This window comes from Andrena cerasifolii, chromosome 4 (assembly GCF_050908995.1).
Source record: "Andrena cerasifolii isolate SP2316 chromosome 4, iyAndCera1_principal, whole genome shotgun sequence".
Lineage (NCBI taxonomy): Eukaryota > Metazoa > Arthropoda > Insecta > Hymenoptera > Andrenidae > Andrena > Andrena cerasifolii.
This window is the reverse complement of record NC_135121.1, coordinates 3439725-3464370: the sequence shown is the minus strand read 5'-3', so window position 1 is coordinate 3464370 and position 24646 is coordinate 3439725. Positions and strand designations below refer to the sequence as shown.

At 35.3% G+C, this 24646-nt stretch overlaps 1 long non-coding RNA gene across 1 annotated transcript in view; it reads right to left on the bottom strand.

The window, feature by feature from the left end:
• The window catches only part of LOC143368088 (uncharacterized), a 363051-nt gene extending 340983 nt beyond the window's left edge, over positions 1–22068 (bottom strand). The window contains exon 1 of the long non-coding RNA XR_013085142.1: positions 22053–22068. This is a non-coding gene — a long non-coding RNA (uncharacterized LOC143368088). The remainder of the gene's footprint in view (positions 1–22052) is intronic.
• Between the last annotated feature and the right edge of the window lie 2578 nt (positions 22069–24646).

Sequence of the window (24646 nt, the reverse complement as noted above, 5' to 3'; positions counted from 1 at the left end):
CAACTCTGTAAATTTTTAGCTTCTAATATTCAAATTTGTAAAAGTTACAATTTTTTGAAGATTTTCTTCGTGTTTTCTCGACATATGGTAATCCAGATTTTTTTTTACAAAAACTGTCATGAAATCTCAATAAGAAAACTATTGGAATACATTCTAGAGACATTGAAATTGACCTATGATTTTTTTCATAACGATTGGATTCTTCAGATGAGAATGGCAGTCGTTCAAAAATTGTTCTGGGTGTGAGCAACCCAAGTATATCAAAGTTGATCGAAAAAAAGAGGTGTGACAACTAAGGGTTAATGGGATTATTATTGAATGGGTTGATATACAACGATCATAACAATAGGGTAAAGGACCCAATTACTGACACCTAACCAATTACTGTCACCTTAAGCTATTTTACTTAAAATAACGAATAAATAAACGTTGTAAAGTCATACACAAAAAGAATTATGTAATTCAACCTATAATCTATACTATAGATTATATAGTTTATTTATTCGTTATTTTAAGGAAAATAATAGATTATATAGTTTATATAGTTATATAGTTTATTTATTCGTTATTTTAATTAAAATAGCGTAGGGTGACAGTAATTGGTTAGGTGTCAGTAATTGGGTCCTTTACCCTAGCAAATGCCGGCCTGAGCAGGAAGCGAAGACCCAATAACCGAAATCAAAGATCGGTTAAAAAGACCTACTACTTAAAGCGGATATGACACCATAACAAAACCGAACGAACGGCGCGCAGGTTAAACTATATGTTCCAACATAGAATATGTATGTATTTCAACAATGATGTACCGTAGCTGGAGGCAATATCATCTATGATAACATGTACGAATGAAATCGAAAAACTTGCAATCCTCTAAGGGGCTATTGTAACAAACGTGGCCAATAAACGCCACGTATGCCGCTAGACGTGGTATCACAATAGAAACACACCCTTGAGATACACTGTAGGGTCTGAACTTATAGGAATGATGGTTCTCGCACTTTTTTTATTATTTGGTATTGTTAAACTGAAATGCATAAAAAGACTCCAACTGAAGGGGAAGTACATAAATACTTGCTCGTATTTTACAATCTGTAATTTAAAATGTTTTATTCCACTTATTAAGCAGACATGTCATGTGAAGAATTTCTTTTTCCACATAACTATGTAGTATTAAATATTTCTATGTAGGTACCTTCTGGAATGACAATCATTGAAATCGTTGGGGGTAGGAAATTATTTTTCATACTTTTTAAAGAATTGATGGACTAGATGTAGTAAAATGTTTACCTTTCGTATTTATGAACGATTACAAATTACAGAAAATATTTTACTGTGTGCTAGAACTTGAAGCAATACAAGCGATTACTTATACTTTAAATTTTAACTTCAGGGACTTATTAACTGTATAAAACCGTTTATAAAAAAATAATAAGGATAAGTTAGTAAGTGTACAGAAGAAGAGTCAACAAGTTGAAAGCTGCTTCTTAAACAAGTTTGAATCCAGTCATACATAAATGAATGAATATAGTACATGTACTCAAGTATTTAGTAATAGGTATATAATTAAAATAAATTATAATATATTAAAATAACGTACATGTCGTTGGCATGTTACTGTGTTGTTATGTTCTGTTATATTATTTTATAAACTCTTTCATTATGTCAAGTTTTAACAAGACAGTAATAACTTTAGTAACAACTGAAACATACACTGATTTAACGTTTCTAAATTTTGTTTTCAAAATTCTTATTTAATTTCATCATCCCAATGTTCCGATTGTATCCCGTGCTCAAAATAAAAACAACATTAACCGCAGTAAGAGTGAAGTGTAGTATTTGCCATAAAATTATTTTATTTTCAAACTTGTTGTCCTTTTGGGTAGTGAAACTACTGTACACATAGTATGTATAAACGAACATTGAACAATCTAGTAGCTTGTCTTCAAAAAGGAAACACCAGATGAAAGGGGAGAAGCTTGTATCAGCAGCCGTTAAAACTTGTATGTTCAAAAGAGGGGGGGGGGGGATTGTAAAGGGAACAAGCTGAAATAGGAGCGATGACAGCATCTAAAAATGATTAACCACTGCATGTTACACGGCACTAAACTAGACTGATGCTCCTGGGGTGTGCGCTTCGAAAGATGGAGGTGCACAGCGTGAGTATTGAGACGTTCATTAGCGGCGGGTAGAGCCACAGCGTGAATCACTATGCACGACGGCGTTACGTGTGGCCAGGAGAAGAAGGGAAAGAAAACCATCATTGACGGCCGACGGGTGATGAAGGGTTGTCCATTGTCCCCTGCGGTGGCTTCTCCTGCACCCGTGACCTATGCCACTGCACTAAATGACGCACATAGTAAGTACCATATATAATAATAATAATAATAATAATAATAATAATAATAATAATAATACTAATAATAATACTAATAATAATACTAATAATAATACTAATAATAATACTAATAATACTAATAATACTAATAATACTAATAATAATAATAATAATAATAACAATAATAATAATACTAATAATAATAATAATAATAATAATAATAATAATAATAATAATAATAATAATAATAATACGTCTTTATTGCCTCAACAAATTATGCTAGATTAGTACACATTTGATCTTTTTTTTCGTTCCTTTTTGTGGCGCAATGGGCGGGATTCCGCAAAATGCTATTTTCAAATCCTACCCTGTTATTCTATTAAATAATTAACCTACAATTTACGAGTACATTACAGATTTGCGTTCTTCATATACAACGAGGCTACTTATCATGAAGCTACGTGACGTCTACGCTTGCGAAAGACGCTTGAGCTAAATAATTTCTAATCTGCTAAAATTGTTTCTCGTTATTTTTCTATACTTTTACTCTGCTGTATTTCGCACATTTCTAATACGTTAGGTTCTTTTATTTTTGCTACATCTCACACAGATACTGCTTGGCCAAGTTTCGTTAAAATACCTTGTATACACTGCATTCCATATAAGAGCATACCGACGCCCCTACCGATTTGCCACCGATCTGCGCAGCTCCCACTACTACCCACGGTTTGAACCGCACGCGATTGGTCGCGGTGGTTTCCAGGGAATAACTGGTACATCCCAAACGCGGGGCCTGCCCGTTGTTAACGTAAACAACCTCCCACACGAAAAGTTAACAGAGAGAGTAGAGGGCCGTGCGACGGAGAAGAACAGGCCAGCGCTGTCCAAGGTCGCTCCCGCGGGAGCTTGGGGTTCTCCCACTCTCGTCCACGTTGTCAAGGATACGGCGCGACGCTAACCGCGAGGACGCTAGCCCGGCTAGCCCGTCATCAACCTTCGTAGCGCGGCGCGGTCTCCTTGACAACGGAAGGCACGCTGTGCGAGAGAAAGATTGGAAGGGGAAGCAGGTGCATGAGGGGCCCCTACGCTGGACAACGCTGACACTGTGATGCCAGATCGGGGACGGGTTCCCTCAAGAATTTCCCCCACCTCGCGCACACAACGCCGGAGCTGCGTGTCTGTGAGTTGGACTCCGAAGCGCCGAGCTCACGGACACGCTGCTCCGGCGTAGTATGCGCGAGGTGGGGGAAATTCTCGAGGGAACCCGTCCCCGATCTGGCATCACAGCACTGACATAGGCGGTTAAAGGCAGGAACATACTATTGAAACGCTGCGCAACCCGACGCGTCCATACACGATGCGAACTGTACACATATGTAACTTACACATGTAACTCTCACATGTAACTTACATATGTGCAGAGTTCGCATTGTGTGTGGACGCGTCGAGGGGCGTGGCGTTTCAATAGCATCTTCCCGCCTTCGGGCGTAGCAACGCCTCCCGAGGGCCGTGCCTACGCGAAACAGGTCTGCTCTAATGTGGAATACAGTGTAAGATGTTCCTGGTGGCGTTACACAATAATATTATGATTCACTTGAAATATACAAGTGTCTTTAATGACAAAAACAACGAATTCGTAACTTCAGCTACATACTCGATACACAAACTCATTAATTTTTCGCATTACCCCCTTTTTTTTAATCCACATTCCGCGTTCTGCAGATCATTTTATCACTTGCTCTATCTCCATAGACTCGTTCTCAATTCTGATTTCTTTATACGTATTTATTACACCATTGGTCAACCTTCTCTTCAATGAAAACAACATGCGGTACCTATGCTGATTTACGCATCTATCATTTACCTCGCGCAGCGCTATAAAATAACACATACCCTCTGCTCCACGCTGCAATGTATTACCTCGCGTTTTCTACTCTTCAGCCTGCATACACGCGGCCAATAAATTTCGCGACATTTCCTTCTAATGTATTATTGAACTATCCCTTCGCTGACACGGTTAATATCGCACGCTTCTTTTGCCCGTCCGCTCACCTTGCTCTTCCCTGTTTTGCCTTCATGCCACGCCGCGACACGTTGTCTTGCGCGGGTTTCCTCGCTGATTCGTCGATCGGTTCGACTCGGCGGATCATCCGTCTTCGTCGGTAGTAGCGCCGTCTCTTTTTGCGGTTTCATCCAACCCCTTATGTGCAGGCTTACTCGCTCCACATACCGACGTCGAGGCATCATTAGCCGGCATTGTACTCGAAACACGCATACCCACTCGAGGTAAGAGTTTCCGCGACACCCGCTGCGCTAGAGAGATCTGCGATAGAGTTAATGATGCTGGGACCGCGGCGATTTAACAATAAGCCGCATTATTTACAGTCGGCTCTCGGCTCCATTACCACCGGTTGTCCGCCTCACCTGGTCGTGCTCCTTTCTTTTTTCTCCCTTATTCTTTGCCGCGCTCCCTCCCTCTCAGCCTCTCGCTCTCTCTCGGTCGTTTGCTCCCCACGGATCGTTCCCTCTCACGTGCCCAAGCCCGTACGTCTTACGCGGCGGCTTGCATTACTTCAACCGCGAATGCCCGGGGAGCAATATTAAACCTTGATAATCAGTCGGCACCTACGCCGAGCAAACGTATTTATGTTCGGGCCTATATACATCTCCATATTTAAATAGTTTTATTTAGTGGCCGCTGCGGGACCGAGTCGGTAGTACGATATTCGCGGATTGTTCGGCAGTTTAGATACTCCCTCATATCCCTAGGTTACGTAACGTGTAATAATAGCGGAAGGTTATTTCGAAACAAGTGTAACTTATGCTACTTCGAGCCATAAACTTTAGAACATTTCGCAACATTAAAAAACATTTTACATTTTATGTGGCGTACAAGAATGAGAGAGTGCTTTGATTATGCCATATTTAACTTAAATGCTGCAACGCCTGCAGAGCCGCGTATAACTCGAACGTATTCGAAAGCTGTACTACCATCGATTGGCGTAGAAGATTTAATACTTGGATATTTTTTATTGCAAAAAGGAATGCTTCGAGTAGAAACGGTGTTTTTAATGATTGCCTTCACTTTTTCCCACGCGATGCTATGTTAGGTCACAGTATGTTATAAAAACATAGTTTTTTTTCCCACAAGGTCACATTAGGTTAGGTAAGAAAACTGACCAATACAGTTATCTGAGTTTTTAAGAGTATTTACGTCATTAACCTCTTAACCACTCAATTAGCTAAGATAATATGAACAAAAAAAAAATGGCGTATTAAATAAAAAGTTGCTTTGACAAATCCTGATCCGCTTTGCAAACTTAAAATAACAGACATACTTTGCAAGTGAACATGTTTTTCAAACTACTTATTTCTAGACACAACTATCTGAATATTTTTTTGCAAAGTATGAAAAATTCATTCAATTATGGTAGTGTAGAAAAAACTATGACCTTCTGTTACCGAAAAAGTGTAAATGCACTTTACAACAGAAGTGAAAAATAATATTTGAAATATTATACAGTTATGTATATAAAATGCTATACGATGTACACAAATAATAATACTGTGCATGTTTTTGAGGACATTTTTGATAATGGAGTGAAAAAAGAAGTTACGAATAAAATATCTGTTGGAAAAGAGCAATAATAACAAATAAATAATTCTCTGAAAACGCTGTTTTTTCATGATTAGGTAATCATTAGTTTTGTAAACCGCTTATTTATTAGCACTTTTATTCGCATAGGAATTAAAAAGAAATCTAGTTTATGCAACACAATATTTGAATTGCAAGTCACTTTCTATCCAACAAATTCTCGCAACGAGCACTTACAAATGTTTACCAGCACTTTACATTCTCTGTTCTGTGAGCTCTAATTGCTTTCTTATCTAAGATCCGCAACATTTTTTAAACAATATTTATACATTTTAAATTATAAATATTTTTACAAACACAAGTCAGAGGCAGGTACCTACATTCGTGATTGGATTGCCAATAATGGTTACGAGACTCTGTAGATTTAGAAAGTAGATATAAGAATAATTCATGTTAGCGTGTACGTGTTACGATGCAAATAACTGTCCAAGCAGTATCTACTTGCGTCCATTTCAAATTAATTATTATTAATGTGAATCTTGTTACACCCTTGAAATGCTTTGTGACATTTACTTCGATAATATTTACGACCCTATAAATGAGGAATGACTTTCCGATGTAGCGACGTTAATTAAGGGAACTGAAGAGTTTTCCGTAGTCGGTTCATTATCTGACAGTAATAATTGTTGGGCGGAGCTTTCCTGGACATGGCAACTTTTTGAGAGTGAAGGCAGTTGAAATGAAAGGGGCGTATTGAAATCTTCGGAAGGGGGCGTGAACCTCATTATTTCACTCTTTATCATCAGACCTTCATGATTACTGAACAGCCGGAATAATTTTCAGATATCTTTATGAATATCAAAATTATACATTTTTGTATAATTTTGTAAAATGTAGATATAGACGTCGAATGTCGGTATTGAATACTGTAATTCGCATTGTATATGTATGTAGTATTTTACAACACCTTAAGGAGAATGTACCAGGAACTGACATTTTACTCTGTGACTGGCACTGGAGTGTCTTCGCGCCAACGCGCTGCCTCCAAAGTATCTAAAGCAGATATTAATTCACACGCTGAAGGTGTTTTTAAACTTTAGACTACTTACAAGCAGAGTATCCGAGGTGCCCGCTTCCGGTTACTTTGAATTTTGGATATGTTTCAGAGGATCGAAAAATAAGATATACGTGTTTTTTTATAGCGGCCCGTTTTCATATTTAGGGGGTAAAACCACCCCTAAAAGATATAAGATTTTCAGGTGTTCGCCTCTGATTGCTTTGGCCAAAAACCAAGGCAATCGGAGGATGGCACCACCTATTCTCATGAAATTTGAGGGGTGGTTTCACCCCCTGAACATGCAAACACGCCAAAATAAAAATACACGCTCTTATTTTTCTGTCCTCTAAAACGTATCCAAAAAGCAAAGCAATCGGAGACGAACATCTGGAAATCTTATAACTTTGAGGGGTGGTTTCACCCCCTAAATATGAAAACGGGCAGATATAAATAAACACGTTTATCTTATTTTTCGGTCCTCCAAGACATATCCAAAATTCAAAGCAATCGGAGGCGGACACGTGGAAATCTTGTAAATTTGAGGGGTGGTTTCACCCCCTAAACATGCAAACACGCCAAAATAAAAAGACACGTTCTTATTTTTCTGTCCTCTAAAACATATCCAAAAACCAAAGCAATCGGAGGCGAACACTTGGAAATCTTATAACTTTGAGGGGTGGTTTCACCCCCTAAATATGAAAACGGGGAGATATAAATAAACACGTGTATCTTATTTTTCGGTCCTCCAAGACATATCCAAAATTCAAAGCAATCGGAGGCGGACAGCTGGAAATCTTGTAAATTTGAGGGGTGGTTTCACCCCCTAAACATGCAAACACGCCAAAATAAAAAGACACGTTCTTATTTTTCTGTCCTCTAAAACATATCCAAAAAGCAAAGCAATCGGAGACGAACACCTGGAAATCTTATAACTTTGAGGGGTATATATATATATATATATATATATATATATATATATATATATATATATATGTTCATTTAAGGGTTGATTAGGGTAAAATTTAAAAATTGGTTTTTATGCATTTGTGTTGCCAGGCTATAACCAAGTATCGTTATCGAATCAGACCGAAGAGCTTTTGAGTGATCCGTGAAAACAAATTTTACCTCTTTTCATCCCCTTGGGGATGAAATTTCCAAGAACCCTTACTTAGTGGATGCCTACGTCAGAAAATCAATGTACCATCCAAATTTCGCTTATCGTTATTTAATATTACTAAAATCTATTATATTAACAAATTGTTTCATACCAATCAATTGTTTATAGTAATGTTACGACAAAATATCAGTAATTTGATAGTATGAAATGGATTTCACTGTCACTTCGTTAAAAAATTGTTTAATCAAATTATGCTCGAATTTGTTTCGAATCAATTGGAACCTCCGTTTTTGAGTTATCACTGCAAAACAAAAGAAACTTTATTAAAAAGCCTCATTAATGATCCATCTGTAGCGTCATATATAATGCATATTCTTGATTAAACAAACAAGTTTTTTAAAGCTTATGATGTTAATAACATTCATGCCAAAGAACAAGTTTCAGTTTCGATTTATTTCTTGATAATTAATTGAGACAGAAATGCTTCATATTAAACAGGAACGACTGCCAGTACCCTTAAGACACTCCAATTCAATGTACACTTTTGTTAGTTTGCACTTATTTTCGTTGAATTTAAAATCATCGCAAACTTCAGGCGTGAAATGAAAGTAAATTCTAATATAACTATTATGTAGTGTTGCCAAAGTAAAAATAAGGTAGTAAATGTTCACAAATTCAGTATCATTTTGCATTACCTTGTTATTATACATTTAATTTAAAGTATCAAGCTTTTGGTGCAATTACCTTTTGGTATTGTGACGAGTCATTTTAACTAAGGATTTTACCAAGTCGCTTATCACTGATAAGAAAAAATAGTCTCTCATTGAAACTATCGAATTAAACACACAGACATCGTTCTATAAAATATTTATTCGACTGATCAAGCACAACGTGGATAATTTAGGTAGAAGCAAAAAATTATTTGCAGCATGCAAACACATGGTAGGTAGGTTCACATACAAGATCAACAGTGCGATGATAACTTCTGGGATTTCAAGTTCAGTGAGGTTTAATTTCGGGTAAATCCTGATTGCCGCTGAGGGAGGTTGCTTGTTACACCTTCTGCGAATCTGTGGCCGGTACACACGACAACACGCTTGGGAAATATCTGGCCAAGTTTCAATCGGAGCTGTAATACTAAGGATTTCCCGATGTCGTTGCCTGCGGTCCCAACGAGCCCACTATCGCTTTTCATACTTTCATAAAGCAAGATTAAATTCACGTTATGGTCAATCAACATCGTCCCTTCGACATCAAGTTAAAAAGTGACGGCAATCCAATTGAATTATTTTTCGTGAAATTTCGAACGAACGGCTCTGGGAAGTCGTTAAACTCGAGGCGTAAAAAATCATCCAAATCGGTGGGATTTGGGAATATACTTCTGGCTGGGAAGAACCAGAAAAAATTACAAAAATGCCTTTTTTAGAAAATAACAACACTTGAAGTTTGAAATCACTTTTTCCCTATTTTTTTCGTCCCTTCAACGCTTCTAAAAATGATAGATTTTCATTTTTTTGTATTTTTTTCTGTTTTCCTAGCCAGAAGTATATTCATGAAAATAAAAAAAAAGTTTCAATCGAATCGGATAATAACTTTTGGAAATACAGGTCCCAACGATTTTGAGAACACTGTTTTGAGAGAAATGCGTTTAAAGTTTTACATGAGTGCCATGTATTTGGCGCTACTCAAATGCCTATAACTTCGGAAAATTTTCCGAATTTCCACAAATCATTTTCGACACGTATTCCTAAAAGGTTGAAAATTCGAAAAATGAAATAAAAGAAAAATCGATTTTTAGACCGAAACTCCCCTTAACGAGAAGCCAGCAAACGCTCAACATCTAACTTCGATAAGAAGCATGAAATATTACTCGGCGACGAACGCCATTTATTTTTAAGATGACCTTTTACAATGAAGAAGATAACTGCAACTTTTTCCCACCCGTGACGCCACCACGTATAAAACAGTATGTAACTACCCACTTCATACATTCCACAAATGAAAAATTCGCGCGCAAACCACTCGCGCATGCGCACTCATGCAAAACCGCAGTACATGCGCTAGTGGCGCCCTCTGCGCCGAGCTTTGCGCCATCTTCCCCATTAGGTGGGTATCGGCTTTTTCATTGTAACTTGAATTCATTTGTAGCAACGTGTTAATATAATTCAAAGTGTTTTATAAATTCTTATGAATTATCAACAGACGACTAATTGCAAACTTTGATTTGTGACCGCCTACAGTATGTAATAAAAGTAAATAAACACAAAAGTTTCTGACGTTTGAATAGATTTTTCTGGAACCTAGAGTTAGGTATCCTAGCAACGAAAACAGCAAACGTTATGGCGACGTTCCCTAATTGTTATTCCTATTTGGAGCATAAGTTTCTTTTGCGCATTAAGTTTATTATACCATGTTAATTAGAACATATATATTACAAGGTTACAAAAGTAAGTAAACACCTTTGATTTTTCATTTTGTATTCCGTTCCTGAAATGTATTTTTGAATTACCTCTTTTAGGTTATAAACTCATAGATTCTACCAATCATTTCGATGCATTAAGGTTATGTTGATATATCATTAAAATATATTCTCAGTCCTGTAAATTTCTCTTTGGCATTTGCGTTCTTTCTTTAAGGTCTACACGGTAAAATGTTTCAGCGGAAGCATTTAACAAACGTGGAGGGGAGAATAGTAATTAAAATGAAAGATGAGGGCAAGACGTATAGAGAAATAGCTAGCTTTTTTAATAAAACACCAGCAGCCATTTTTAAAATTGTTAAAACGTATAAGAAAAATGGAAGAGTATCAGCTTTACCAAGACCGGGACGTCGAAAAGTCACTAATATTCGAGTAGATAAAAGGATAGTTAATATTTCATCATCCGATCTCTTTTTATCTACATCAAAAATTGGTACAAAATTATTAAGCGAAGGTAAAAGTGCACCAGCAACCCAGACTATTCGACGTCGATTACACGCATCAGGAAATTACGGTCGCGTTATAAAAAAATTACCTTATGTTAGTAAGATAAATCTTAAGAAACGAATGAACCTTTATTATTAGCACGTTTTTAAATCTTTAAGGGTCTGGGAAAAAATCCTTTGGACAGATGAATCTATGATTAGTATGTCTGGAGGAAACAAGACGAAGTTTTGTCATACCAATGTTCCAGACCAACAATGAAACAGGGTATTATGGTTTGGGGATGTGTTTCATTTTTTGGAGTAGGGAAAATTATAATTTTAAAAGGGAAAGTTAACTCTCAAGTTTACCTGAAATTGTTACAAGACGTTATAATTCCAGAAGGGAAACGATTGATAGGAAATAATTTTATTCTCCAAGAAGACAATGCACCATTTCATACGGCGAAAATTGTTAAAAAAATGTTTACAAGAAAATTAATTAACATTTTGGAATGGCCTCCGCGAAGCCCTGATTTTTCGCCAATTGAAAATATGTGGTATATCTTAAAATTACTAATCGCAGAACACGGACCACGCAATATAAAGGAATTAGAATATTTAATAGGGGAAACATGGCAATTATTTTCAATTGATGAATGTAGAAAATACATGCTCTCCTTACCCGATCGATTAGAAATTAAACTATTATTTCGGAATGGCCATCGTTGCGGATATTAATTTATTATTTAGTTCGTGTTTACTTACTTTTGTAATATGAGTTCTTCACGTATCATGCATTTTTATTTTTTTTTAAAAACAGATTAATAATTAGTGAAAGTTTTATTAGCATAGTTATTTCAGTAGTCTCGTGCAATATCAATAAATGTATACTTTGATCTATGAAATTAAACACTTACTTCGATACAATCTTTTGTTTGCTAGAACTGCGACTGTTTACTTACTTTTGTCACATACTGTACATTTTGAAAGCACTGAAGCTGGGAGACTAGATAAAGAAACGTTAACTTTGGCTGTTTCGTGTAAACTTAATTTCATTTTTATCGGAACTTGGTTACTTGGATCAATTTTTTGGTAATTGCCATTACTAGCTACTGCTTCGAAATAAATTATGCATTTTGACGTTAAAGTCGTGAAATAGGCGCAAAAAACTGAGATTTCATTTCCCATTCCTTTGATAGTGTAACATTATCCAAGATGTAAAAATAAGGGGTAGTATTCTTTTATTACTTGCCCATGCTGAAGCCACGAATAAAAATTTATTGGTACGTAATAGGAAAGGTAACGTATATAGCACCTGATTTTATCTCTCATAAAATTTATTGGAGATATTAAGTAGCTAATTTTACTGTACCTATTTGACTTTCAACCCTAAAATATGTCGTAACAAAAATATGTAGGTCGGGTTTTTTTTTATAAGGAATTTATTTAGTTTATATTTCGAATCATGTGTAAAAGGAAAATTAGTTTTCATAGGAGCTACTCTGAGGAAATATATTCAATTACCGTCAAGGACCCAGTTTCTGATCACTTAAGAGTAACTATCGCGGGGTTTTAAACGTGTAAAGGGAAAACTTAAGCACATTTAATTTTCTTTTTGTATTTTCAGTAAATCTATGTTTGATCTTTAATTTGGTATTAAAAAAGTGCACACATAATAATAATTATTTTATGATTTAACTTACAAAATAAAATTTCCGCAATGTATGTTGGTTACGCCGCAACTAAAATAAAATTTCCGGAATAGATATTGGCTATACCGTAACCAAAAAAAAATCTGGTCATCGATAATGGTTATTCGTAACCAAAAAAAAATCTAGTCATCGATAATGGTTATTCGTAACCGAAAACAATTTCCGTCGTCAATAACAGTTATTAGTGACCAAAAAATATTTCCCTCGTCAATAATGATTATTAGTGACCAAACAATATTTCGGTCGACAATAATGGTTATTAGTGACCAAACAATATTTCGGTTGACAATAATGGTTATTAGTGACCAAAAAATATTTCTGTTGACAATAATGGTTATCAGTAACCAAAACAGATAAATCTTAATACTTTTTAATCACTTGATTTTTCGGAAAATTTATGCAGTTTTTAATGAAGACTGACTTCCATTTAAATAAAAATTAACTTTTCCTCAGTGATTTTTTTTGAAAAAATTAAAAAAATAACTGTTATTTCTGGTCCCTGCATTTTCACATATTTCCATCGATTTCACCCAAACTACTGAACCGATCTGAAAATTTTGTGAGGTAGATTTGTTGGTGATTCAATTATCTTTAATTTGAGATAATTATTCGCAATTATGTGGGAACACCTTTTAGACAGACAGGTAAAAAGTTGACCTGTCGATATCTCGAAAACGTAGGTATCCATAGAATATTTTTTTAGACCTTATTTTCGAAATCAGCGGGCCATTTTACATAAAAAAAAATAGTGGCAACTGCTGCACAAAATGGCTGTAAACTAGTTTTATTAAAATATACTTACAAAATACGGAGTGTTTACCAAAATGTTGTATGTTAAAGAAATAGATTTGATTACATTAAACTATTACATGTCATATTACATCAAATTTATTATATGAATATTTTCACTTTCTTTATACTACATGTCATAATGCATGAAATTTATTATAGGAATATTTTCACTTTCTTATTCGGTTCTGACCAAATACAAAATTGACTTTGCGAAAAGGAAAATCTGAACGAAGAACTTCAGAATTTCAGTATTCTTCGCTGATTCAGGATATTTCAGCAAATTCTGCTCCGTTCAATAATATGTGCAGTGTTGTCTTTTTGTAGAAGCATATTTGAGAGAAAAAAATTCAAAAGTAGAGCAGTAGCTATAACGTATAATTTCAGTTTCAATTTTTAATGATTTTTAATACATATACTTGTTTTTTAATTCTTAACAATTTAGTTAATGCAACTGCATAAATTACAAATTAGTACTTTCGTAGATAGATTGTGCAACTCTCTTCAAAATATTTACTAATCCTTGTCACAATTACGCAATGTTGTGAACACTGTTTTTGAAAATATTAATTGAAAATTATTTCGTATTGTCTAACGCAGTAAATTTTGATAAAAAAAACTGTATATTTGACTAAAGTTGAAACACATGTCTACTTGAAAAAGGCTCGCCTGTTTTTTAAATAAATTTTGCACCGGTAACACGAAAAATAAATATTTACCACTCATATGTATAATATATTTATGGTGAATTAAATATGAAATTGAAAAATGTTTGCACTAAATGGTACTGAACAAAATATATTTAAGTCCACTTATAATACAAATACATATCTGAGAGTGCACTTATAACCTGAAGTTTGAACTTGTTTCTTGGTGTATTTCCCTTCGCTCTTTATAACTTCAAAATTTCGACAGAAAAATGAATCATGCAGAGAATGTAAATATACAGTTGTGATATCCATCGAAGTCGCCTTTATAGCATTGATAAGGGCGGAACGATTTTCATATTGCCTTCCACCATCATAAATTTTCGCAGAAAACTATCCCCATACATTTTCAATAATGTTTAAATCAGGAGATAAGGCCGGTTAGGTATGAACTTCAATATTTCTTCCAGAAAACCATTTTCTTAAAGCACATGCTGAATGTATTGCGATGCTATCGTGTTGAAAAATGTAACTTGTTTCCCCACAACATGTTCAATATTTTCTACTACATTCTTAAGAATATTTAAGGGGTCATGCTCAGTCAGGAGGCCGAAATAGGGTGGTCTTTGGAAATTTTTTACCCAGAAGCTATAACACATTTCTCAAAAATTCTTTTTTCCTTTCAAGGATTGCATTTAGTACCGTGCATCGTAATTTTTTCATTTAAAAATATTTATCAATAACTAAGTTATTGTCCATTACTCGAAGGTTCTCTAAAAAAAGGCTTCTGCGGTGACCACTGCTGCTCGAAAGTCGATCATCTAATATAAAAAATTCAAAAGAATTTACTTATTATATTATATTATCTAGTATTTGAGCGAAGGATTTTTCGAAATATCGATTTGGGAAAAAATGGCTGATGTTTAAAGTAAAAGTTTCAATTTTTATCATAAATCGTGCCTGATTTTCGTCAATTAAAAGAAAACTAAGCATCGGATAAAAAAATCCTTCGTTCAAATACTAGATAATATAATATAATAAGTAAATTCTTTTGAATTTTTTATTTTAGATGATCGACTTTCGAGCAGCAGTGGTCACCGCAGAAGCCTTTTTTTAGAGAACTTTCGAGTGATGGACAATAACTTAGTTCTTATAAGTCTATAAGTCTCCAATCAGGCAACACTGGAAAAATCATTGTATAGTACTTACGTAACAATTGGTTTATAAACTAAGAATTTCAATAGGTATCTCAAACCCCATTATTTCGAAGATTTACAATTTGCAAAACATTTTTGCTTCTTTTTATTATTTCTGTTAGCTAGTGAAATTGATACCTATTGTAAGACAAATCAAATGTTGGAACATGCGAGAAACTGGTTGGTTACACATATTCAGTCGGTTTATCCAAATCAAAGTCTTTTTAAACGATTTTATTCAGCTTCGATCCTCTGTTTGTTTGTTTGTTTGTATGGTTCGAATCTGGCAACTCAAATTTAACCCACTTCCAACTATCCAATTGTCTTGAAACTTTGCAGGCGTGCGTAGTTTGGATGACAATACAATATTTAACTCGGCGGGAAGCGCTACTGGGTAAAATATACCACAGAGGCGCTAGTTGCGAAAATATGAAGACTGAGTTTTCGTTACAATTTTTTAAAGAACTTTAATAAAGATTTTAAGATATTTCATAAATTTTCTTTGATTCTTAAAACACTGTACTTTAACAGAAAAATTACAAAGTTAAAAAAAATATTCTGAAACCGAGGTTTTTTGCGTTTCTATTTTGGGTATTTTTGACCCGGTAGTAACAACCTGTGTTACAATATGGGGTGCGTCTCCCGCCGGGTTAAAAAAAATTAACCCCAAGCGGGTGACGAAATTATCCAGTCATCAATAAATATAACCCATAACCACAAATCCAAACGACTTGAAATGAGCCAATCGCGTTTTTTTACGAAAACAACAAAAAGCCGCTGAAAATACACAATTTATCGAGAAATGATCCGTCACGTATGTACGAATAGTAAAACTAAAACTTTGCAGGGGTTCGTAGTATATCACCATCGAAATTATAGTACAAAAAAATAATTATTTTTTAGTGACTGTAGCACTACAAAGTTTAAGCAATCTGGTAAACTGTATACAGCAATAAAAGATATTTGTAAAAAAGCCTGAGCTGTGAAATGTAAATCCACAAACACTAAAAACTAGAAAATAAAAAATGTATATATAAAAAAAAATTTAAAACGATTTTATTAAAAACGTAGTAAAAACGAAATTAAAATGCACTAAAAACTAAAAAATAATTATTTTCTTGTACTTCAATTTTGATGGTGTTAATATCACTTTAAATAAAATCGTGGGGTACGATATTTCATAACAGGATATGTATCACCTTAATACAGAAGCAAGCATCGAAATGAATTTGTTGTTAGAAAGTTTTCATTCGCATTAATGAAACAAAATATTTTAATTGCGGGATACAGATTGTAATGTGACATAAAATTGATAAACTGTAGTTGATGATGTTCTACTTGCCAACCGATTCTTCAACTTCTGGTTGCACATGGTGCTCCACGATTTTATTTAAAGTGATATTAACACCATCAAAATTGATGAACAAGAAAATAATTATTTTTTAGTTTGTAGTGCATTTTAATTTAGTTTTTACTACATTTTTAATAAAATCGTTTAACATAAATTTTTGTTTTATATATTTTTTATTCATCTGAAAGAATGACGTTATGCCATTGAATAATTAATACGATACAGCTTTCGTCACCTTTTTCGATGTTTTATGTTTTTTTATCTTTTTATTATGTGTCTTACTGTTCTTCCAACTTCCTGTTGAATTTTTCACGGAAACTGCCAAGTGGTAAATCTTATGTACAATTAATCTTCTCCCCTTCTCTGGCGTAGCTCTTTTTATACTTGCTGTATATTTTTCCCTATAATTTTCAGCGATGTTAAATAAATTATTAATGATTTTAGCACTTCTGTTAATTTTCCTTGCAATTTCTCTGGTTTGTATCTCAGCAATCAAGAATGTTCCACGACTCACAATTAGTGTTCCTGATTTCTCGATATTTTTTGTTTCTCAAGAAATCAGAAATGAGGTCATATTTCTTGAGAATTCTCGAGAATTTGAAAAAAAAATATTGCAAAAATTATATTTTTGGAATAATGTTGATAATATTTATCAAAAACACAAGAAAACTTTAACTAAATGATTATTCCTGCCTAATTTATACAAAACTTGTGTAAATGAAGAAATAGATTTTAAATATAATTGGTAAAATTATTTATTTAATACAAAATTTGTACAAAGCGAAACATTACTTTTTGGTTTTAAAATTTATTTTTAAATAGCACAATGCGTCTAATGTAGCATCAGCGAATCTATTTTTTTGTGGCAGAATCTGTTACTGTTATATTTTGACGTTTTATATATATATATATCTATATTGGCTGTTAAATGAAAAAAATGCGTCTTTTGACCATTTTGGAAGAAATTCTGGATCATGCAAAAATTTTATACGGGACACCATAGTCTTATCTCCTCTTTTCTATATTTCTTCTTTAATAGCCACAAGAAACTCATTAGGTACTTAATTCAGTATACAGTTTTTCTAAATTTTTAAATAAGAATTTAAGAGCACCTTCAGCAGTTAATAATATCTTCTGTACTGTGATTTTCTATTAGGATTCAGATAGTTTCTAATGTTATTAATAAGATTAACTAGTAATACATTCATTTACGAAAATAAATGAGATTTATAATATTTTTCCCAGACTTCAGTTTCTCGAGAAATTATAGTATTTCTCTAGAAATAAGAAATAAACAGTTATCAAATTTCTCAAGAATGAACACTACTCACAATAGTGATAATATTAACTATGATTATGACTAGTGATTATAAGACTTCTAATTGAGTTACAGAAGTGTTGATTGTTAACTGATCGATTCATGCGAATATTTATTTTGCTTTGTTAGTAATGAGATAGTTACGATTCTCATAAATGCAGGCAACGACATGAAAAGTCGATATAGCTATTTATAATAGTAGCCCATGTTGGAAATACTCATATTTACCTCATGCTATAATTCCACTTATCCAAAATAACATATTTTCAGCTAAGGCTATTTAAATGAAGACTACTGTACCTCAATGTAGGGGTATATTTTTTTTTACTTATATAAAATATTTAACATGACAATATTTTTTTTATGAAGATGAACACGTGAAGCAACAATTCCTAAATATTCACGAGTTATGCACCAGAGGATTACGAATTTTAATTTCGTCTGTTTACTCTAAAGAATTCAGTTTTATTTAAGTAGCACGTAAAACAATTTAAACAGAAATTTTGACGATCATTTTAATATCCCTTTAATTGATAACAACTACAATTTTGAATAAGAAAGTTAAAACCTACAACTGGGTTTCAAATCGGTCCTAAAAATTTATGTTTAGGAAACACGAAAACGTGGTTAAGAAATTCGTGATTTTACTATTTCTGACTCTAGTTTGCGTGCAATTTTTCAGAATGGAATTACTAATTTGTTAATGGCGGTAACTTAATTATTAAAAATGCTAAACATATTGTAGATTAAAATTCATCAACAGGGCAAAGTAACAAGTTTCAACTTTTCTATTATGTAACATTTTACTATTCGTATTTATTATATTTTACTGTCCTTATTTACATCGACGAACCCTGTTTCTGCTAAATGCATAAAAATCCATAAAATAAGAGCATCAGCATCTGGGAAAATTGGGTCACCTCAAAACGAAATTTATTGACCGTCTATCATATGTGTTAATTTAAGAAATGAAATATTACACCACTTTGTCATTTTATCTTCCCGCCATTATTCACGGGGCATTATATACGGCGTCGTAGACGCACCAATTAATTTGCAATGTATAAATACAAACTTTGCTTCACGACCGTCGGTATCGTGGACGCATAACTCAAAGTTCCACTCCCGCCGGGGGGGGATGCTGAGCGGTAAAATTATTTTCATCTTCTTCTGTTTTTAGCCAAAGATCTCGAGAATGGCCGTTGGGTTTAATTGACATTCGGAGCTCAGTCTCGGCAGCGTCGCCGAGGACTTAGCTGGCGGACATTCGTGACGCTAGACAGATTAAAATACAGCCATTTGCTGGCGTCGAATTCGATTTAATAAATACGTTGCATCTGTCGCCTCCCTTAATGAATTCCTGATTTATCATCCATTAAGGTGTCAGGACGCGCTCGAGTTTCGTTGCTCGGCTCGGACTGGCGGAAATTTATGTGGATAGGTGTGATTAATGCGATGTTCGCGGAAACACACGGACATCTGTGTTAATGGTGACGGATGGCTGCGCTAATGGTGTCAGCCAGCGTCAGGCGTTCTCGTCGCGTTCTCCTCCGTTGACGATAGACTGGCCCTTCTGACTATGGTGGAGGTCAGATATATTGGCCGGTCGGAGCGAGTGAGGGGTAACCCCCACCGCGTCGCCTGCCTGCCTCGGCGCTCCTTTTCGTAACGTTCTCACTCTCTCTGAGGCTGACGCCATAGGAGCAGCGCAGCCCGAGCCGCAGCGTTCCTGTTACCTCGCCATACCCTTCAGGAGTCTGGCAACTCCAAGTGACAAATCCATGAGCACGCGCGAGGCTCACTGGAGAGGGCCAATTTCCCCTCGATCGCTGCTCGCGAAACCGCTCAGACCGGCCAATATATCTGACCTTCCCCATAGCTGCTTCGCTAGGCTGAACCCGCATTTAGAGTACAAAAACAAACCCGTCGACTTTCCGCGGGATCATAAGATTTCGCGCACCATATAACCGTAGGCTTCGTTTAGCCAGTTCGCTGGTTTGACGTGACGTGCGAAGTTCTTGGAGACGCTGTCAATCAGAGTAGCACCCCAGTTTCGCAGAGTTTCGGATGAGAAAGAACGTTAATGGCATATGCTTTTGATTTCGATGTTTTTCGCATCTGGCAGTCAACCTGGGGAGGGTAATCGTTCCACGCGGCGCATGCATGAATTTAGTATTATAACGTCTGCTCCTTTTTAAATCATGTATGATCTAAGTGCGTGCGCGCTCAAATGGCTGGACGTTGAAAAGAAGATCTGATTTAACGCTTCGTGATCGTGTTTTCCGCAACGTAGGCTCGCATTCATTGGCTCATTCGTCGTAATTAATGTTAATGCATGCTAGATTGAAGATTCCATTGATTAATTGCGTGTTGCTTGTGGTGAAATAATAAGTTAATTTGTCACGCCTTAAACGTAATGGCATCACGAACAAGCAGTAACCACGTATAAAAATCATGCGATATTACGTTCGATTTTCATGAAATTAAGTAAAAGTTTCTTTGAAGATATTGTGCAGAGAGGAAAAGTGAAAGTTCATACGAGATCCTTAAATGTAAGCACACGTTTGAGCTATTATAAATAGCCCTAAATAGTAAAGAAAACTCTTGAAATTCCAGCAAATCGTAAAGACTCACTCGTGGCCATGAAATAGGCTACAGGTACCAGTAGTTGGCAACTTTTCAGAAAAACGTGAAAAGTTTTTTAGAAGTGCAACTATGTCTTTTCAACAGCGCACCGAGGCTCCTAATACCCACAGTTCGCCACTTCTAAAAACCATATTTTTCACGTTTTTCTGAAAAGTTGCCAACTGCTGTTACACGGTCAACTACTGGTACCTCTACCCTGAGGCTAATTCGTCTAGAAATCCTGCTTCGTAGAGTGTACAGTGGTCAAGATGTTAACGAAGCATATTAAAATAGCCCGAGGCGGAGCGTTGAACCTGAAGCGCAACAACGACTTAAGAATGCGAAAATTATGCCTTCCGGGGACGTAGAATGGAAAAAGAAGTAAATTTCTTAGCACGTCAAACTGGCCGCGCAACGAGGGGTCTGGAGGAACCGAAAATAATTTTTCCAGGCAAGATATGCGATTACCAACGAGCTGAACGAAAACTACCCCAACACCGGCGCCGACACCGACACAGGATGGTCCTTGAATGGAAAGGGAAGGAAAGCTGCGGAACGCGTTGGGTAGGCAGGTAGGCAGGCAGGCAGGCAGATATTGAGCTCTATATTTCCATAAGCTGATATTTACGCGGCAATATACGCGGCCGTGCCCGCTACTTTATGGGCCTCGTAAATATAGCGGGCCGCCGGGAATTGGCTGGCAAGGCGGCCGCGCTCTCTCTCCTTCTGTACCCTCTCTCTCCCTGTCTTTCCCCTTTCCCTCTCCCTTTCTTTCTCACTCTACATTCCCTATGCCTGCTTGCCTGCCCTCATACGGCGCAGAGACATAAATCGCCGCCAATTGTAAATAATACGCGACGTATGCTGATCTCCGTTTCTACGTACCAACGCCGTTGCACCGTACGTACTACTACGCGCATACGTCCTCTGCCCCTACGTGTGCACGCGTACAGCCGGCGTAACTAGCCGCTAAGAATTCAGGCCCGCGGAGAAGTTCAGTAAATTTAGCCGCTGCCATCCGAGAAATAAGTATTTAATCCGATCGTCCGACTTACATTAAGAAATTTATGTCCTTCAATGCCTGCATTCCGAAGGTTATTAATAGTCGTTCACTTTTATCGCCCGTTTCTGTCCAGGGGATTTCATGCGGTATGGAAAGGCGTTGCTGGAAGGAAGCGGTTGCAGTTAAACAGCGAACGCGCTGGTACGTATGTATGTGCGCATAATGACGATGCGACAGAAATCTATGTACGCGTGTAAGTTCTCATCAGCAATAGTACCTGTGGGAGGAATTACGAGGAGGAACTGGATGATCTGGGGTTGTTAGTCAGCTAATAATTATGCTTCAATATTGGATCGCTTATCAAACTTCACATCTTGTAGGGGAGACCGGGGCTAGTTGATACGTTTTTCAGTTTTCAATTTTTTTTATTTTTGTTTTAGTTAATTCCTTGGTAACAAATATGCTGAAATATACTTTGGTCCTTCCTCTTTAATATGTTGTAAATGAAAAGTTGAGAAAATACATACAAAATGAATTAAAAAATGTTATTTGAACGAAGGTAAAATGTATCAATTTACCCCACAGCGGGGTTAGTCGATACGTTATTCTGTTTTCAATTTTTTTAATTTTGTATTTGAATTAATTACTTAATAACAAATATGCCGAAATATACTTTGGTCCTTCCTCTTTAGTATATAGTAAGCGGAAACTTGAGAAAATACATACAAAATGAATGAAAAAATGTTATTGACGATCAATTTGGATGTATCAAAACTATTTACTTTTTCTCTATATAAACGAAAACAGTTAAAAAACGATTGTTAAGAATTGGACTATTTTGAATAAAATTGTTTATTCGTATTAAAATATTTATTTGTATTTATCATTACCTTTATGTACGTGCAGCTCATTTTGATTTCACATCTTTTTTTATTTTATAATTATTATTATCTTCTAATTTTTGTGATTTATTTGATTTCATGTACTTGGCGTAATTTTTTTACTTTTCTGAAGTTTTTTATGGAGATTTGTACTACTCGAGCCGTCGAGCTTGAAGACTCGACTTTATGGGGAGGTTCCGGTCTAAAAGTCTATTTTTTTTTATTTAATTTTTCGAATATTCAATCTTTTAGGAACACTTGTTTAAAAGGATTTGTTTAAATTCGTAATATTCCCGAAGTTATAGGTATTTGAGTAGCGGCAAATGTATCTCCAAAAGTTATTATCCAATTCGACTGAAACTTTTTTTTACTTGGAACAATACACTTCTGGCTAGGAAGGAAACCAGAAAAATACAGAAAATTGAGAATTTATAATTTTCAAAGGCGTTGAAAGGACGAAACATATAGGGGGAAAATGATTTCAAACTTCAAGTGCCGTTATTTTCTTAAAAAATGTTGTTTTTAATTTTTTCTGGTTTCCCCTCTAGCCAGAAGTATATTCTTCAAAATAAAAAAAGTTTCAGTCGAATCGGATAATAACTTTTGGAGATACAGATCCCACCGATTTGAATCAATTTTTTGACGCCTTGACTTTAACGACTCCCCAGTGCCCTCTGTAATGATTAATCATAAAAGAAAAAATACATTTCTATAATTTAAGACATCCTTAATACAATGCAAAAAGTCCCATTAAATTATATATAGTAGTTTTTCTTTAATTAATTCCTAAAGATCACCTATTTTTGGGGGCTCTAGACTGGAACCTCCCCTTAAAGGCTCGTGCTCTCCCGGCTGCAAGGTTCGAGCCTTAAGGGTTCGAGCCTTTAGGCTTCGAACTGCGATTCGAGTTCTTGAAGCTCACGGCTCGAAGCTCATTTTTGCAACACTAATTATTGATAATGCGATGTAAAGTACTTCATGGCCTACTGTTGTTCGCATCCGAAGTTAGAAGACGGTCGGTAATTAACCGTCAATCTTGGATTGATCGTACTTACGAACAGAATTGTCAAAACTAATTGTAAATTCTGTACTATTTGAATAAACTATTGTATTGTGTTAGCACAGAATTTACAATTAGTTTTGACAAGTTTGTTCGTAAGTACGATCAATCCAAGTTACGTCAATTCTGTTGTACCGTTATAACGTGAATAAATAAACATAGCTACCGAGGAGAATCCTACCCGCCGCAACAATGTTATAAACAGACATACAGTAGGTATATTCTAAACATTAGAAAACTATCTAATTCAAAGAGCTATTATAACTTAAGGATGTATCGGACGTACAATATTAGACAAAAGTATATGAAACTTGAAATACTTGAATATCTTCGTGTTACGCATAGTAAATCTAGATGCAAGGAACTCGAACGACAGTTGGAGTCTTATTTTTACTCCTAGAAAGGTATTTTTCACTTTACAAGTGCTTTTTAAAGCATTATTTGTTGAACTTTTGGGCAGTGAAAATGCCCTGAATTCACAATTTTCTCAAGTTATAATTTATTTCTCTAAAACGGTGTACCGAAAACAATTGAAACTTGGCAGATATTTTCGTCTACCCGTATACTACATGCAAAAAAAAAATTGAAAACATTGGTACTATTTCTTCAACATTTTTTCAGCCGTTTTATCTGTAAAGGTCGTCTCTTTCCATAAGAGTACGTGTAAAATCAGTGAAAATTAAAATCGTTATAACTCAGCAATCATTTAGAGAGTTCGTTTAAAATTTTTGGAGCACATCAGGAAGATTAGAAAGAACAATCTCACAAATTTTCATCAACTTGGCACCATTTTGAAGATAGGTCCAATACACCCTTAATAAATATCATTTTTAGCAAAAGGTTGTTTCTGATTGTTTATGAGAATATAAACTAATGTGTAACGAATGATAAAATTTTCTTTCAGTCACGTGCCAGTTACATGTCGAAATAGAAGAAACAGAGATATCTTCTTACAAGTCGATAACTTTGATATAACTTGGTAAAATCTTTTTAGATCAATAGAAGTTGGGTCAGATCATCCCATAAGATCTTACTTGTAGCCTGACTTTGCTTGGC